Below are 19,203 nucleotides of genomic sequence, written 5' to 3'. Positions count from 1 at the left end.
AATATACAGAGACTCTCTGTATTCTGTCTACTTTTTTCTTAAATATTTATAATCTAAGGGGTCATATCAGTTGCATATATATTGAAATAAGTAAAACATGTGGAATCAAGAATGTGTTCATAGTATACGGATGCCACATCGGCACTATCATTTACAAATGTACTATGTTTAATGGAATGGGATAAAATCTCTAATTTGGCACTAAAAATAGAAAGTTCATATCATAGGGAACATATTTACTAAGCTTTGGGTTGGTTGGACTTCAACTTCATCAAAAATACCTCGACAAAAACTTTAACCTGAATCGGGACAGACGGGCAGACGAACGAACGAACGGACGAACAGACTAGAAAACATAATTCCAATAAATGGGGCATAACAATTTATTGTTGAAAGTGAAAACTTTAACCTGAAGCCGGACAGAAGGACGGACGAACGAACGAACGGACGAACAGACTAGAAAACATAATTACCATAAATGGGGCATACAAATTTTTTGTTGAAAGTGAAAGTAGTGATTTGGCCAAAATGAAAGTAGGGTAGAGATTAGAGGGAGGAAGGACTTATTCGGGACGTCGGGATCGGGTGTTTATAAGCTCGGGATTTCGGGATTAATTTTTACGGGATGCGGGAATATTTTTTTTCAATTTCGGGATGTCGGGATATGAATTTCGTTAAAATACGCACCTCGGGATTTCTGGCTCAGGGCCCCTCAGACCACCCCTCAAATGAGCCTTCGTCATTTATACGAGATTGAAATCCTACCACTGGCATGTTAATAGGGCTCTCAAAGGGAAAAGCACTGATGGATTGTCCTAGAAGCACATTTTATTAGAATATTAATGGTCTATAAGCAGTTTCATTTATTTCATGTTTGAAGCGGTGCAAATTTTTAATTTAATTTGACTTTTACCAAAAAATGCATTGTAGAAAAGGGGAAAAATAATTGTGGTATAAGGCCAGAAACATGAAAAATAATTGAATTTAACAGAAAGGAAACACATAACGGACTTTAGAAAAACGGGAGAGGGCTTTTGATACCTTAAATGAAATTCTCCAGTGATAATATTTTTAACAAAAATTCATCCTACAACAGTTTAAAAGCTGAATATGCCCGCGATTTCGCGGGTGTGTTCTAGTAACATATTATAGTTGATTGCAAGGTCAAATATGAAAAATTCTATTACTCCTTTTCGACCCTCGTGAGACATGTTGGGACAATTGGATAATGACTGTAAAAAGTTATGACGGTCCGTTTGAAGAAATTTAATTGGTTTAAATTTGAAAAGCTTAAATAAGATAAAAAAAATGTTATGATTGACAATTATGCATATATGTTACATATGTTACAGTGAATTTGAAAAAAATAGGGATTATATATTATCACTGGTTACTTTAGTGATTAAATTTGGATGATATTTACTATGAGTCTGGATAGGGGATCCCTTGTATTTTTATTTAACTTTAATTGTTTAGTTGTTTAGATAATTTTTCTCTATACCTTATCTTCCCCATTATTCTCTAATCTCTATATTTTAGCACAGTGGTTTCTCCTTTATTATATATTGCACTGTTGTTCATCATTCTCTATTCTGTACACCACATCCAGACCCTTTAATTGATTTTACTAATGCAATTAGCTCTGCTTATACATTTTTGTTTGCAACCAAATCAAAACACACCAATAGAACCTTAACCTTCACATATTGAATCTGATTTAACTGCACATTTAAGAAAAAAGTGTTCATTCGAAACACCTGAAGATGCTTGAAATATCAATGAAACTCATCAAATGCAAAATGATTACTTGTGAATAATCTTAGTATAATGTCATGTTTCATAGCTCGAAAGATCGGACTGAAGCCTCCAAAAACAACTTACATAAAAACAAAGACACAAAACACCGACATCAGAGTACTTACAGTTACTGAAGTCTAGCAAAAAGTTAATAACTATTTATGAATATGATTTATACACATCCAACGGATTAAGTGTGAAGACGACTCTAACAAACTGAGAAACTCAAGGACTAGTCCCATGCCAAAACAGAATATGCAGGATGTAGGCTAATGAATTCGTACACTTCTTGTTACACTTGGTTTCTGGTTTGCTAAACAATAGTATTGTTTGAACTGAGCACTTATCATTATAGCTCTGTTTTTTTGGGGAGAAATATTCCTCTACTTTAAAAGCTGTTCACTACCTCTATAATGGTGTGCTTTCTGAGGGTTAGATGAAAAAAAATGATATCAAATTTTCATCTGCCATTTAAACATTTACAGATTGTTGTAAGGGTTTTCCGTATTCCATATTATGTAAAAGAAGCAGTATTAAATGTTTATTCAACAAACATACTGATGATTGACTTCAAAACAGGAAATTGACCCCTATATTTTTTTTTGCTTTTTTGATTCCTCAATTAAATCCCTATAAATATATACTAGTTTTGAGGAAAGTTATTTATTTTGAAACTGAGCAGCAGACATCCTTAATTGTATGTTGGAATATTACAATGGCACGGGATTATGATGATCTACAAAGACATCAATGTAATAACCGTTGCCATACTCTAGTGGATTCTATAAGGCACAATATAAGAAATAGTAATAATGAAATTGTGAAAACACTTTCGTTCATAGTTTACAATTTCCTTCAATTTAACGAAAGGAATTCAATTTTTCATTCTGGTGAAAAGATAGACAAAAAAGAGTTGTGATAACAAAACGACTTATATCTTTGAAATCAAATTTTATATTATTACCATATTATGTTTTTAAAATAAAATGTTTATTAGAATATAATTAAAAAAAAATTTAAACAGCCATGATTTTGTTTTGCTATTATAATAACTATTATTATTTGTATTATTTGTATTATTATCATTATCATTTTTATTATTCTTTATTATTATTATTATTATTATTATTATTATTATTATTATTATTATTATTATTATTATTATTATTACAAGAATGACAAATATTTATTGTTAAGGTAAAGTCAACAGTAGTATACCGATGTTCAAAAGTCATAAATCGATTGAGAGAAAACAAATCCGGGTTACCAATTAAAACCGAGGGAAACAACGAAACAACAGAAACACGCAAAATGCAACAAAAAACAAACAACATTGCAACACACACAGAAACGAACTATAAGATAACAACTGACTTGGTATAGAACATTTTTAGATAAAATGATGGGTTGAACCTGGTTTTGCGGCTAGCCAAACCTCGCTCGAACATTAAAGATCGTACGTTTGTTACTATGGAATTCTACAAATGTCTTGAGTCACGTGACCGTGAAAATTCAGTAAAACTACGGATGAGACAAACCTAATTTTTACTCACTAAATACCGCTGTCGTTATAAAAAAAACCTTATTGATCCAAATAATCTTCATAGTTTTAACTCGTCAAAACTTAGACATCAAATCAAAGTCCTTCATTCTTTATTTTGTCTTCAAACTTGAAGTTTGTGTGAAAATTGTCAAGTCTCCTGATCGAAAAATCTTGATATTTTTAAGGAAACTAAAAATGATGGGCTGAATTTAAATTTAATAAAGCATCTCATTAAGACAAACACTTGATATCAATATTTAGCCAATTAAATTTTGGAAACGCAAACGTCAAGTTATTTTCGACACGAAGCGGTGGGTTTTTTTTGCCGATTTGTGCAGGAAGTTACCTCCCCTTGATACACAAGTCAAAAATAAAAACCCAGCAAAATGAATAAAAAGGAGTTTACTTTACCCCAAAAAACCGTGAAAAATAAATGAAATTCGATTTACAACATTGTTATTATAATATTAAGAAGAAATACTTCCCTGATGTAAAAATTAAAAGACAAAATATGAGTAAAAATTAAGAAATTTAAACATATTCATATTATTTTTTTTGTAGCTTTATATATATTAGTTCTGGCTTATGAAATTTACTATGCTATTTTTATAAAGGTTTATATATGGGATCACTTCTCGTAGAATTTCTTTTAAAACACTTCAAATAATGTTTAATGCAATAAAACATATTTTATACTATTTAAATAATCTTTCTGAAAATGAAAATAATAAATAATACTGATCATTAATATTTTATATTCTATAAAGTGGTACCAAGAGTCAAACAATAAGTTTCTTCAAAGTAAGAAAGCCTTAAAACTCAAGCATTTGTTTCTTAGTTAAACATTACAGTACTGCCTAGAAAATATCCTAATATTACAGAAAAAGGATAAGTCTATCAAAAATAATACTTTATGTGAAAGTGACATAATTTTAAATCTCAAAATCATTATTATTATAAAATTCAATTATTAGTATAGCTAACACAGGTATTAGCACTTGCCTAATTTCTCAGTGTATTTCATATATGTTGAAAGTTAACTTTTTGAGAGAAAAATGGGGCTTCAGCTGCTTTACATATTTATAAACAAAGTGGTGTATATTTTACCTGAATAATTTGATATTAATCTCAGAAATGAAATGAAAGTTGTTGGGACAAATCTTGTGCATTTTACTTAATGATCAATGATGATTAAATTTGACAAGAATTTGCCATTTGAATAAATTCAATTTTGTTAGAACACATCTCTATGAAATTTAACACTGTAAGCTAGTTTTTGCTCTTGTTAATGTAGCATGCTTAGTAAAGAGATAATTTTAAAATAAGCAAGGTGTTTAACTTATAAAAATATAAATATAATTAACTGACCTTCATTTTCTTTTCTAATGTTTTTTCCTTAAGGAATTTTCTTTGCAATGCATTTTCTATTGCTATTTTTTGTGCTTTTGTTCATCCAAAGGCTATCATTAATTTATCATATTTGTTTTCAGTTAAATGAAATTTTCTAAGACGTAGTTAAAGTTTCATACGTAATAAAGAATAACTTTGTTTGTGTTTCACTTTTACAATACTATGCACATGACCCTTACACACATTTTTTTAGCATTATATGACGTTATGTAAAAATAGAAAACAATGTCACCGTCAATTTGTGTATGGAATCAAATAGGGTTTTAATAACTTTAAAATGGAAGTATCGTATGGAATTGTGAAAAACAACAATTTTTAATCACAATTTCAAACATATCTATAATAAAATCAGTATTTAAGAGCACTTTGGAAACAGGTACAATGGAAAAAAGTTTTAATTTACTGTTTGAAGTAGAAACGCAGCCAAAACCAGTTACAAATTGACATGACTGGTGGTCACTAAAATTGATGTATAACAGTAAAAAATTCTGGATTCAAAATTGTGTAGAACTATGTAATTGGAAACCCGAGATTATTACCGTTCTTTTCCGTATTTGGATACGCAAACGTCAAGTTATGGAAAATCGAAGTATTTGGCGAACAAAAAAGATGGCTGATTTTGTTTTGAACGGAAAGGATAAAGAAATAGCAATAACAGTGTATTTTTGATAATGTTTGTATGTAGTATTGAAACTATATTGGTCGAAAAACCTACAAATTTTAAAATTCAATTATAATAAAAGCGTGACAAGTTGAAAAAATACTTTAAACGTTAATCTTCTAACCGATTGATTTGGCGGACTTTGCACTCTTTGTAAATGAACGAAGACCATTAAGTATGCATTTACCATCGATATCAGTAAACATGCAATATGAAGAGAATGGTAATAAAATACTACGTATCAAAGAAAACTGCAATTACAACTTATAATTCGTCTAAGAAAAACAATACATTTAACATGATAGTATGAGAATATATAATGAATGTTTTTTTGAATTTAAGTACCGGTAATTCTTTTGGTATCCATCGTCACTTTATTTTTTTTTTTGTCGTTGTCATTCTTTTTCTCTCGTTTCTATAATGTTGTGTTGACTTTGAAAATCAGAAGTGAAAATTTCCGTGAAAATTTCCTATTACATATCAGAGCTGAAATTTCCAAATATTCAATTATTGAGAGTTATTGTTCTTTGTTCATGCAGTACACCGTATCATCTCTGTAAAAATTTCTATTTGACAAATATTGAAAAAATTGTTGGACGATGATTTATGATACCGACAAAACAAACCCCCGTTTACAGGCATAAAGTCGTAAACAAAATAAGAAAGGTATACAATACACTAAACGTAGCTACATATATCACGGAAAAGCATATACAAAGGGGTGGAATGCCTCTTACAAAAGACAACAAATTATTTTGTCTTCTCGTTTATCTTACTAATATATCAACTTTGAGCATAAGATTTTATTTTTATACGTTTTAAGTTAACTTCTATTTTAATGAAATTTTTAAAACCTGATTCTTGTTGTGTGTTACTAATGTGAGTATTGCATATTAAGGTTATAATTTTATGAAGATTCAAACGACAAATTTCGATGGAAAGGGTTATAAAACTAATTTGTCTCTATTATATTTTTTTCATCAAATCATATGAAATCAATCTTATAGTCATTAAACAATTACAGTATGTTTGTGGCAATACAATTTTAAAAAAACAATAAACATCAAAATAAAAACAAAACAGTTTGCAAAAAACGTAACTGATTAATTTCGGTTCAGTTCTGATGACTTTTTTTTAACAAAAGCAAATGATTCTAACATGTCCAAAAGCATGAAAAGGAATCATGGTCAAATAAATATGATAACGTTTTTTCATCAGGGAAATGAATGAATGGTTCATTCTTTTTTTTTTATCAATAGATTTTGTCTGAAATTTTCGTTAATATTGCAATTCAGAAAAAAATGTAATTCATCTTCGATGACTTTGCAGGTATTACACAGTCTTTCATTCTCGGGAATTTTATTGTAACGCACATTTTTTTTATTTTGTGACCAAGGTCATGTATATGAAATTTAGTAAACATATTCCTGATAGAAAAATCATTTAGTTTTTTACAATGTTGAACTTTTACATGCAGTTTGCAAGTTTCCTCTCTTTTAATATAACTATACATGATATAAAACATTCGTCATTTTTGTTATCTGATGAGTCAACGCTTTCCAAGTCTTAAAATAACTAACTCCTCGTTTGGATAGATTTGTTGCAATATTGAACAATTAGATTGCAATCGAAAATTTGGGAACTCGCATCAACCTCTAAAGTCAAATTACCATCTCCTTTTATAATAATGATTTGAACTCAAAAATAATAAGGAGTTAATATCATCCAGGTGATAAGTTATTCCAGGGTTTGTGTTTCCTTTCATGATTTCTTTATATTTCAAAGCATTTTCAGTTACACCGGCAAGAATGCATCTTACAACGATATCAATAAACAATAACAATAAAATAAAAAAGTGCGATTACAAACATTAAAAAAAAAACACTACATAAAAAAAACATTGCAAAATAATTTAAGTACAAGATAGTATATTACTAAAATATTTTTGGATTTGAAATATGCTTTCGGTAGACCTCTTCTTTTTCAAGATCAAATGCTATAAAATTCAAAATTCAAAAATGACATAAAATCAGTACATTTATTTTTTTCCTATCGCTTCACTGTATATCAGCACAATAAAAAGCAATTGATTATTCTTGATTTGTCAAATGATATGAAAACCATAATATTTCAAGATATTAAGATACTTAATGTTTAAATCAATCTATTGCAACTTAAATTTTGGGTTTTGTTGGCTTGTACTCTTACATTTGTGTTTGAATCCATTCAAGCACAGCTCTTCGATCAATGCATTTTGTAGGTATTTCATACATCAGCACTCGATCACCTGCTTCCTGAATAGTAGTTATAGTAGTATTGTCTTCACTTCTATGAATAACAGTGCAGTTATCGTTAAATGGTTTGTCACATGAAATATAGAAGTGATTTCTGTCCTTTTTACACAACGCAATTATTTCTTTTTCATCGTATGATGTTTGACGTAAAACAAAATTAGTTTGAAGTCGCAATAATATTTTTAGCACATCTTCCCATAATTCGAGCTTTAAAATCATTCCTTAAACAAATAAAAACTTATTTTAAATGCAAGACTTATCCAATGTCACCATACATACATGTGAATAACTAAATTGCTGACATATCTCTGTGTAAAAATATCATTTTTTTCAACAGAAATATTAAAATTACATACTCTACAATTCGTTTTGGGGTTTTATTACAGAAAGTAGAAAATAGTAGTTATTATATTTTTGTGTTTATCTAATTTATTTTTGATAGCAAAATTCCATTAGATTTAACCTCGTTATATTAACATAAATATACGTAGAAGAGTATGGGAATTTATATGTTGACAGCTTTCATCATAAATGCAACTTTGTTTCTGTAAAAGTGTTCAAGATATACTGCAGTTTCAATTTTTCTATCAAATATTTTTTTCTAGGATTTAAAATTCGGTAAAAGTAGATTAAATTAAACAAGTGAAACTGCGAGCTACTGCTCACTGATGATACCCCCGCCGCAAGTGGATAATATTAATTGTGTAAAAATATGCAAGTGTTCGGTAAACAGGAAGTTGTCGAGTGATGAATCTGGAAACGCATCACATGGTATAGCTGACTTACATTAACCCTTAAACCAAATTTCAGAAATCCTTGTATTGTAGTTCTTGAGAAAAATGTGACGAAAAATTTTCAACTTGGCTATCATGTGTAAAATCAAACAAGTGTTCGGTAAACAGGAAGTTGTTGAGTGATGAATCTGAAAACGCATCACACGGTATAGCTGACTTATATCAAGCCTGAAACCAAATTTAAGAAATCCTGGTAGTGTAGTTCCTGAGAAAAATGTGACGAAAAATATTCATGGGACGGACGGACTGACGGACTGATGGACTGACGGACTAACGGACTGACGGAAGGACAGACAGACAGAGGTAAAACAGTATACCCCCCTTTTTTCAAAGCGGGGGTATAAATATCTTGTCATCTTAAATATCATTCATTGATTGGAAATTCATTTTTGTATGGATATTATTCTGCAAAAAATAAAAAAATGTCCAACTTCTTTACTTAAGGTATGAATGTTTCTACTTTTATGAAAATGACTTATCCCCAATCACAGTCGTTTGAATTGAAACGATATATATCTAGCGACTTTTTTCTATATTTTTTGTTTATTTAAATTCAAACGACTATTAAATATATATCTAGCGACTTTTTTCTATTTTTTTTTGTTTATTTATCACTAAAATTCAAACGACTGTGCCCCAATAGGTCTTACCTCTTTGTAGCTGATGACAATTGTTACGCAGACAGATATTATTAGCAATACAGATAAAGATACAACAGCACACAAGCAGCCAGGGCTTTCATTTTTGAATCGTTTCAAATCATCAAATCGTTTTTGAATTGAACCTATAAAAGTTTGTTCCCTGTTTTCCATTTGATCTGACTGACTTAGTTGTGCAAATTCTGTATCACTTCCTGTCATTTTTAGAATATTGTGTTCACTTGAAGACTAAAAGATTTATTAATGTTTTCCAAGTTTTGATTTATCTTATAGTTACAGACAGTGTGATTCCCCTCAACTATTTTTAACCAATTTAAAAGTTTAAATGGAAATTCCCCTTCCAATTATAGATTTCTAAGTTATTTAAAACCAGTATGTATATCCTAAGCGACATCACGTGAGAAGTAACGAGAATGCGTGCATGCTTTCACTTTTCGAACTGTTTTCGAGCAGGACAGATCGTTTATCTGTCCTCTCTTAATTTGTCATTTGTTGGAGCACGTGGCAATTCAATAGATGTAAGTTTTTTAAATTTAATTAATGTTTATAGAAGGTTTATGTTTACCCGAGGAGGGATTTTTAGTAGTGTTATAAAACCTGAGGAGGGTTTTTTCTCAATTTCAATTGTTTATTTTAGTCTTAATTTGAACCCGAGGAGGGTGTATTTTCTTTGAGTTTAATTTGAACCAGAGGATGGTGTATACTTTACGTTTAGTTTATTTTGAACCCGAGAGGGGTTTCTTTCTATAATGTTGGTTTTGAATTAATCCCGAGGAGGGTTTATTTCTTTATTTTTGGTTCTTATTTAAACCCGAGGAGGGTGTTTATGTTTTAGTTAGTTTAATCGGAAGAGATTGTGTTCATTTGGTCCATTCAACCTGAGGAAGGTCCTCTTTGTTTTAATTTTATCTTTACTTTTTTATAAGAGGGTTAAAATTTTCACCCGTGGAGGGTTGTTCGTCTTATTAATTTTGTTTTACTTGAGGCTGGTATATCAGAAGTGCATATTTGCCAAATATAATATTAACATTTTGTCCCTCTGGTTGTTTAATAGGAAGGTATTTAATTTGAGCAGTTTTTCAATTTGTAAGCGTGGGAATAATTACATGGGTATGTTTGGGTGTTTTGTATGTACGATACAAGTTCATTCATCGTTTTAATTTACGGCCGGGTTGTTCGAGTTATTGGTACTTTTAGCATCCGGGTTTTGGATTGTTTTAACCGAGGTTTTATGTTGAAGTTCGGACAAATCTATATAGTTTTACAAATTTGTATGTCTTAAATTTTCCGAGAACACCTTCATGGTAATTGTAGGAATTGCTTTGGGTTGTATATTTGCCATTTGAATTTATTTTTGGTTGTATTTCGCTTAAATGGTTTTGTTCGTACGATACGATAAATTTTAAGATTCAACGCCTTGTGTGCGGGCCCGGGGTGTGTTCGAGTTACTGGTACTTTTAATTGCAATAGCTTATTATCTTTGGTTAAGTTCGGATAAATACATAATTTTGCGAATTTGTCTGTTAATTTTTGGAGCACACCTTTCATAGTTACTGTAGTGATGACCTTGAGTTGTATGTTTGCCTTTTTTATTAACTTATAACTATAAACAGAAGATACACTTTTACTATGGAATGTTCATTCATTAAATTGTGTAGTGAAATGTACATCACTTGTCACATGTACTTTAATAACCGGTTTTCGTGACCGACATTTAAATATAACGCTAATCAGTTTCATTGGGTTTACAACCAAACTTTTATTTAATGGGTGTTCATTTGAATTGTTTAATAGTTTGATATTAAAATGATGGATAAATTTTTGTAGGAAAAGATATTTTACATGTGTTATTGGTTTTGAATGATGTGTTATTTTTATTTTCTAAATTATTTTCCAGATGTCTCACCTGGTCTTAAAGCCTAAGCACACGTTGATCGGCAAGAGCCTTTTGCCTATGATTCTCAAGTTTAAGTCGGCGGATGACATTGATCCAGAGAATTTAGCCAGGCTAAAAAGCACTTATCCTCTGACAAAGTATAGTGTAGATGAGCTGGCGGCAGAGTTTGTAAAGATCACGGGAGACGAGTTGAAAAATGTGATGCTGCTGGCGGGTAAAGACCTTGATTTGGATAATTCAAGGCTGTTACTGCACCAAACCATTCTCTTTGCAAATCTGATTGGAGCACCTAAGGGTTCAAGCTTAACCGACCCTAGGCCTCAGGCCGGTTCTTCAACTTTTGTTCCTCAAGGTAGTTTTAAGTCTAAATTGGCATGTTTATAGATTTTATTAGGGTTATATAAATTAGACAATTTATTGGTTCTCTTTTTAGATATATTTATTTCGCACAATTCTTCTCTGGCTATCATTGCATTTTAAGAAGGTTCAATATTGCAAATAATTTATGTATAGATTGTGGAATTCAACTTTTTTCATTGTTATTGAAATACGGACCAGAATATTTTACCTGAGAAAAAACGTTGATCAAATATTTTGATGAAAAGAATATTCTCTGTGTGTAATGACCGGCTACTTAGAAATAAAACGTCCTAATATATTGCTGTACTTCATCTTGATCTTAATTTGGCTTTGGAAATTATTTCATCTATACTTATTGATATTAATTGTATTGTAGAACTTTTTGTGATATTGGTTTCTATTTTGTAGCAGGCCCTTCTGGACTGCAAACATTAGGGAGTGGCAGTGGAAGTGGCACAGAAACTGCAAGTGGTAATGTCGGAAGTTCCAGTGCGCCAACAGGAGGTGCAGATCTGGAGGCAAGACTCAAAGAAATGGAGAAGCATCTCGATGGTATGCGAAATCAACAGCACGCAGATAAGGTGGACGAAGCTCTCAAACATGTAAGAGTATTGGCAAATAGGCCTAAGCTTACTTCAGCATGTGTACTTCTAGCGTCTCTGGAAGTCCTGGTCGATTGTGCTTTAAAGGCAGGTCACAATGAGACTGAATACTATAGCAAGGTGCTAAAGGCCTGTAGACATTATGAGGATAATCCTGATGTCTGTAATTTGTGCCTGAGGTTGTTGGGATCAACCGAGGATAGGAAGGTTTCATCCGCTATAGCCGAGTGGTCAAAAAATAAAAAGTATGACTCTAAGGCCGAAAAGGAAAAGGAGCCGAGCGTTGGCCAGAGTGTTAATTTATTACAAGATCAGCAACAAATACCTTATTTTTACCCTCCATATCCGGCTCCGATGCCAATGGGTCATAATTATCCAGGTCAAATGTTGCCACCATTAATAAGACCGCGAGGGCCAGGTCCAAGGCACAGATTTCAGCGTGTAAGAGGTGCCTGTTTCTTCTGTAAAGAAATTGGTCACTATGTTAACAATTGTCCAAAGATGAAGAAAGAATAGATTTATCTTGTTGTATTACTGTACGAGTCATGTTGATTATTACCACATTTTTGAACATTTGAACTTTAGTTATCTTTTGTCCATTCACTACTTTTAGTATTTTTGATTTCTATTCCGGAGGATCTAATTCTCTAGTGGCATTTGTCACGTGGAATGGAGGTCGGAATTTTTTCTCTGTAATTCTGTAATTTATTTTTCTCTTTTAGGGTGGTTCTGTTAAGAAGTTAAGATTTCATCCTGACATTCCTGACTGGGAAACGGGATCTGGTTTTAATCCTATGGAAGTTAGTCATTTTAAAATACAAGAACATTGGGTCAATTACAGAGGAAAGGTTCTTCAACCTCCGTTTCACGTTACATTAGCTGAAGAGGTTGTCGCTAGTGACCAGTTCGATTTCGAAGCCCTACCCTTTAGAGATCCAGAGTATTTTCAGGCGGGAAATTTGCATAAGCATTTTAATGAATGGAAAACTGTAGAGCCAAGTGAGGAAGTTTTAGATTGGTTGGAAAATGGCGTTGATGTGACAAAATATTTCAAACATTTTAGGGGAAATTTCAAAGGGAAATCTTATGATTCAGACAGCCCGCCTAAACAATATTTTATTAATTCAGCTATGTGCAAAGATCATACCGATTTTATTAAATCCACTCTTTTAACTAGGCTAAAAAGTGGGTCAATGTCAGTATGGGGTAAAGTAGGGAAATGTAAACCTCCTCATCTAGTTATGCCACTTACTATAGAGATAACAAAGCCAAGACTGTGCCACGACGAACGGTTCCTTAATCTTTGGATAATGGACAAACCTTTTGTCTTGGACACTTTAAAGGACGTTCCACGGTTAGTGCATAGCAATGCCTTCTTAAATTCTTTAGATGATAAATCTGGGTACGACCATGTTTTACTAAAAGAAGAGTCTAGAACATATTTTGGAGTTGAATTTGGGGGCTGGTTTTTAGTTTATAATACAATTCCGTTTGGGTTTAAGACCAGCGCATATATTTACCATACTATTGGGCTTGCAGCTACTGGATTTTGTAGGAAACTTGGGGTGCCTTGCTTACAATATATAGACGACAGACTCATTGTTGAATTCCTCACAGTTTCTTGTATTAACGGAAAATTCAAAGCCTTAAAGAGCTTGTATATTGTATGTCAAGTAGTAATTAGGTTAGGGTATTTCATTGGATTGGATAAATCGGTTTTCGAGCCATGTCAGGTTATTGGATTTCTTGGTATGTTGATAGATTCTGTTAAACAGGCTTTTGTGTTACCTGAAAAGAAGAAAGTGGCATTTGCTTTACTTAGGGAAGACATGTTGACCCAGCAAGTAGTTTCGTTAAAAACGCTTCAAAGGTTTGCAGGAAAATGTATATCATTTATGTTAGCGGTTCCCGCCGCGAGATTGTATACCAGAGAAGTAAATTTAGCTATAAGCAAGGCCATTAAAAACAGCAGACCCGTTGCTCTTGAGGGTCGTTTAAAAACTGAAATAAGTCATTGGGCATTTTTAGACAAATGGGAGGGGTTTGTCCCTTGGAGGAAAGAAAGGCATTTGCAAATAAAACTTGCAACAGATGCATCGCTGTACAAATGGGGCGCTGTTGTTGAAGAGCAGGAAGTTTTGGGTGATTTCTTTGTTTCGGGAGATGATAGGCCTATTCATGTGAAAGAGGCCGAGGCTGTTGAAAAAACTTTGGTTTCATTGTCAGGAAAAATCAAGGATCATAGGGTTGACGTGTTGGTGGACAATCAAGTAGTTATAGCATCTTGGGAAAAGGGTGGAAGTAGAAGTTCTGACCTCAATGATGTATTCAAATCAATTTTTCACGTCTGCCAAACCATGAACATTGATTTGCATTTACTTTACATTCCTTCAAAATGTAATCCTGCAGATATTCCGTCTAGAATTTTAAGCTTTCAAGATACTATGCTCAGTCCACAAGCTTGGCTCTTGGTTCAAAAACGGTTTGGACCGCATACTGTGGATCTAATGGCCCTTGACTCAAACGCTATGGTCGATGATGGTGGTAAACCTTTAAGGCACTTTACTCCTTGTTCTACCCCAAAATCTTCTGGAGTTAATCTTTTCGCTCAGAATGTTACTGATGAGTTGAACCCATACGTTTTTCCACCTTTTTGTCTTATTTCTCCTGTTCTCAGTTTTCTTGTTGAACAAAAGCCGAAATGCTGCACGTTTGTTTTCCCAGCTTTATCGCCGTTGCCGTGTTGGTGGCCAACACTTTGGTCTATGGTAAACGACGTTTTAGTCTTAGGTCGTCAAGGGAATAATACTGTTCTGTTAGCCCCATCGAAATATGGTTTTCACCCAATGCCTTTGAAGCATGACTTGTATGCAGCCAAAATCATTTTCTAATTTTAGATACCTTGTGGAATACCAAGAACTTGGAAACCAGCTTCGCCCTGTGGCTCATGCTCTTACCCTAACGATGACGATGCAAAGTTTTGTCAATCTTGTGGTAATTATTTAGAGATTCAGAGCGACGAGCCGGTAGATTTGATAGATATTATGGTCAATGAAAGAATAAGACATTTGGATATCATGATGGAGAATACCCCGTACTGTAAAAAAGTTAGCGCCCTTGAAAAAGAATTTTCAGATTTTCTTTCTAAAAATGCTAAGAGCATTGTTTTTGCTACGCCAGAAGAAGTAAGAAAATTCTTAATTGTCAAGGATTGCAAGGGAAAAACCCAAGTGCATGAGATAATTTGTCCTAATCTGGGTAAGTCTGGAATTTTTGACTGTCCATGCCCTTTAAGGTTAGCCTCAAGCACTGTACGAACCATGTTGGGCCAATTGAAAAGAATTTTTGAAAACTATGGGAAGGGAAGAAGTTGGGACGAGGGCTCTAATTTGGGGAACCCTATTGCTAGTAAAAAAGTTCAGCGTTATTTGGAGGCGATAACCCGCGAACAAGCAATATCACATCGTGTAGTGAAGCAGGCAAAACCTTTGTTTTTTGACAAGCTTAGAAAAATAGCAATATTGATAGATTCCAAAATTGTGAAGGGAAATACAACACCTGAAAAATTTATTTTACTAAGGGACCAGGCTTTTCTGAAACTCCAGTTTTTTGCAGGTGATAGGGCCTCTGATCTTGGAAAATGTCTCAGTCAGGAGATAAGGCGTTTGCGTGACGATTCAGGATTTGTTATTACACACACAGTTGGCAAGACGTTAAGTAATGGAAAGAAAAATGAATTTTCGGTTATGCGACTTGATGACCATTCTGTTTGTCCTGTTTTTGGAATTGAAAAATATGTGTCTGGTGCTGGTGAAATGGGCATAAATTTAACCCTTGGGTATTTGTTTCGTATATTAGATTGTTCAAGAAAACGGGTATTGGAAGCTCCGGTTAGTCATTCGGTTATGTATGGTCGCCTGAAGTCATATTTACGGGAGTTGGGAATGGATGAAGGCGAGACTCCTCATGGTATCAGAGGGGGGTGTGCTGTTACTTTGGCCGTCTCTGGTTTTGGAAATTCCCAAGACATAATGGATCATGTAGGCTGGTTTTCTCGAGGTAGCTTGGACAGATATTCAAGGTTGGGCAAAATGGCAGATAAAAGTACGGTGGGAAATCTTTTTAAGCAAGTTTCTGATAACCCTTCATATGCAAGTTCGGTTTATGACAAGTACGGGGATACTAGCAAATTACCAACTGCTTTTTGAACTATGTAATTTTGAATATTGTAAATTGCCGTTGGCGATATATATTTGTTTTTTGTACAAGTAGCATGTATATTGTCATACTTTCTGTATTAAAAAAGATGCAATAATAATAAATATTATTCTTAAATGTCTTCTTGTATAAGATACGCATGGATGGATGGGTTGTTGTTTAATGTCCAGTGGCAAGTCAGATGCATATTCAGGACGAGAACATAATGAGAAATAAATTTTAACCCTGCTTTGTACTAGACCGATACTCTGAACCGAATTTTAACGTGCTAGCTCACAAGGTTACATTTCGCAGGAAGCAATGTCACCTTACCCGGACACATTTTTCTGACTCCGGGCTGACCAGTCTTAAAGTTTGCTCTAACTCCTCAATGTCGGGTGCTTGGCGGAGAAGCAGCAAATACTAATTTTCAAGTCTTTGATCCGGTTAGGATATGTGGTATGCGTCAATATGACAACTATTTAATGATACAACTGAACACGACGAAATACTTGTACACGCTTATCTGTATGGTTGGTAATGTACCAGAAGGTTCTCTTTGGATGGGGATAGTTTAATTGTCTGCGAAATACATATGTAGCATACCTAATTTTTATGATATTTAGGGTCAGTATTGATAATTTGGATAATAAGCAGTTTCGGAAGTTGATGACTTGTCTCCATCTATGGCTCTGTTCTTGGAACTTTTCGGCTTTACATTTTCGGTCATCTAATATTCTCTCGAACATGGGTACTGCTGACGAGTGTTTAATGCATTAATATGCATATACAGTGTGCAGAAAAGATTATAGTGTCGTAGATTGTTATTCATTATATTTAGTGTTGGCAACTTTAAACGGAATCTTAAGAAAAGAAAATCATGAGTTTTGGGATAAGTTTTGGGGTTGATGATTTTTTATACTAAAGATTCTGTGTTTTTTCAAATTCAAACAGTCAAACGTGTTGTATGTGGACCAAAATTGTATGCCAAAACTAATAATGCATTCAGTTACTTAGAGCGTGGTGGCGCTTTGGATAATGTCATATCCTAAGCGACATCACGTGAGAAGTAACGAGAATGCGTGCATGCTTTCACTTTTCGAACTGTTTTCGATGGGGGTTAGATGTATATCAGACCGATTGTAATGGGATGTTTTGTTCAGGTATAAATTGTCCATGGAAGTATTTCCTTTTTCTGTCGTGATTGATAGTGAAGTAATATCGTTAACCAAGTTGGTCTATCTCGTCTCGTATTCATAGTGGTTAATGCATAGCGGCCGGTTTTCCCCTCCCTCCCTCCCACCCGACTGTTCTTGGGTTCGCACACTCTAAGTAACTGGATGCTCCCCAAAATTGTATGCCAAAACTAATAATGCATTCAGTTACTTAGAGCGTGGTGGCGCTTTGGATAATGTCATGACCAAATAAAATAACCAAAAACCAAACACTAAAACTAAAAGTAATTTCTATCATTATGTCATTTATTTACAGACAAATTATGTAACACATTGATGTATACTTTTTTGTTAAATTCTATTATTTTTATTTCGGTCTATAGAAAAACAATATTTCTCCTTTGGATAAATCCTGTTTTTTAGATATAAGCGTTCCCTTGAAGAAGAAAAAAGCAGAATTGTTTTGTACACTTGTAGTAAAGAACTTTGCCAATAAAATTTCCTCTAGATAGGAATTAGGAAGATTTTCCATTTTCTGTTGCATTGCTACCCTGTCCTTTTGTGTGAAGGTCGATGTGTGGTTTAAAACCCATCTAACTTTCTTATATATATATATATATAAGCAAATTTACAGATCTGACATTGTTGGGTTGATGTTTAGACGAATTGTATATACCTAATGTACACAGCCATGTATCACCATCACTGCTAGTGATCCGATGGATAAATCTGTTGTAGAGTTGTCACTGGCTCAGACGTACTTATAAATATAATTATTTTCTGTGACTATATCTTACATTAATTTTTAGGATCCTTTACTATAGATAATTTAGCTGATCTGTAAAAATAACATCTCTATGCCTTATATATCATGTACTGTAGTACGACGCTAGATTAAAACTGACGTGGAAACGTAACACTCGGCCACCGAAAGCTTCATTTTTATGAAGCCCAGGTGGTCGTGTGGTCTAGCGGGAGGGCTACAGTGGAGGCGATTTGGTGTCACGATATCTCAGTAGCATAGGTTCGAATCCCGGCGAATAGAGGCAAAACGGATTTCTTTTGATACATTTTGCCATCTCCCTATTTCAATCTACCATTTTTTATAAGTTGTTCGAATCAAAATCGACAGAGAACAAGAACATCTTTAAAATATTAAATATAAAATGGTACTAAAATTCATAGTTTTTCTTTAAAATTTTGAAGGTAATAACTTTAACATGTTAAATTGAATTTTGGATTCGCAAATTCCAATTCTACTGGTCTAACAATTTTTGCTTAATAATAGTTGGTAACCAATCTATATTAAGGAAATTTTGTTTTTACTATATTTTATCATGAACAAGCGACACCTATTTAGATTACATGTTGTGGTGAGCGTTCTTATGGCGATAAAGTTGATATAATAGAAAGGGAAACTTTGCATGTTTGCGGGATAACTTCATTGGTTGATATCTTTGGCGGAAGTACATATGATACATCCTCATTCTTTCAATATCCAAGCTGTTGGAAGGTCGTGCTCCACGTGTTGTCGGCAAAGTCACTATATTTTTTAACTTTTACTTACATTTGCCTTGGTGGTAATATAGCCTTGGTGGCTTTAATTCCGTGGTGGTCATTCATATATGCCTTGGTGGCAATAGACCTAGGTAGTCATGAGGCTTAGCTGGCGTTAGGCACTTTAGGCACGTGCCTACACATAATTTTTTCACAAATATGTTTTTTCATTAAAAAAAACAAAAAAAAAACGTTATCTGTAGATCTGATGAATGTCATGTGTACTAATCTCTCGTCCTCAGTGAATAGAATATTGG

General features: G+C 33.2%; 1 long non-coding RNA gene across 1 annotated transcript; it reads left to right on the top strand.

Moving 5' to 3' along the window:
* Positions 1 to 9,584: 9,584 nt before the first annotated feature.
* LOC143062836 (uncharacterized) lies at positions 9,585 to 16,352 on the top strand. The gene is made up of 3 exons (XR_012974861.1): positions 9,585 to 9,676; positions 11,056 to 11,407; positions 11,824 to 16,352. It is a non-coding gene; the product is annotated as an uncharacterized LOC143062836 (long non-coding RNA).
* The last annotated feature ends 2,851 nt before the right edge of the window (positions 16,353 to 19,203 follow it).

This window comes from Mytilus galloprovincialis, chromosome 2, assembly GCF_965363235.1.
Source record: "Mytilus galloprovincialis chromosome 2, xbMytGall1.hap1.1, whole genome shotgun sequence".
Lineage (NCBI taxonomy): Eukaryota > Metazoa > Mollusca > Bivalvia > Mytilida > Mytilidae > Mytilus > Mytilus galloprovincialis.
The sequence above is the reverse complement of the archived record's forward strand: the minus strand, read 5'-3'. Positions and strand labels throughout refer to the sequence as shown.